Raw genomic sequence first — 645 nt, forward strand, 5'->3', positions numbered from 1 at the left:
TTTTTTTTTTTTTTTTTTAGCAACTCTTCGCCCAGCTCAATGTGCAGGAAAGGAGGTGGTAAAGGGAAGCAAACAAAACCACTGGTTCAGTTCCTACAGTTTCCTTCCACCTTTTTAAGAAATTGAAGAGTATAATCAGCTAAGCAAGGGAATCCCCAACTTGGCTGGTTCCTCTAGAAAAGTGAATCATAGAATCACACAACACCAGTGCAGTGTAGTCAGATGGTCACATTAATTCATTCGACATATGAAGAATCTGAGGTCCAAAGAGCCCTCTGAAAGCACAGGCCACAGACCACTGGTGGACACTCATGTCCTTCTCGGAGGTTCCTGGAATCTCCTATTGCTTGTAAGGTTATGCTTTTCTGTCTGGAAAGAATTTATTTAAATATACTAAGAAAAATACTTACTTGCCTTGTTGAAATCTTAAAGTTGGCATTTTAATCATCTTAATTTGGGGAGTGTGTGTGTGTGTGTGTGTGGTGGAGGGAAGATTGCGGGTAAGAATCAGTAGATGGTCCACAATATTTTAACCCCAACAAAGAGGTCAGTGAACCAATAAGAGGATCTGCTCTGGAAGAACCTCACTCAATAAGTGGGAATTACTTTATTTCTTCATAAGGCAACTGGAGAAGGGGCAACACT

This window comes from Orycteropus afer, unplaced genomic scaffold (genome assembly GCF_000298275.1).
Source record: "Orycteropus afer afer isolate SDZICR_OR568_19922 unplaced genomic scaffold, OryAfe1.0 scaffold00016, whole genome shotgun sequence".
Taxonomy (NCBI): domain Eukaryota; kingdom Metazoa; phylum Chordata; class Mammalia; order Tubulidentata; family Orycteropodidae; genus Orycteropus; species Orycteropus afer.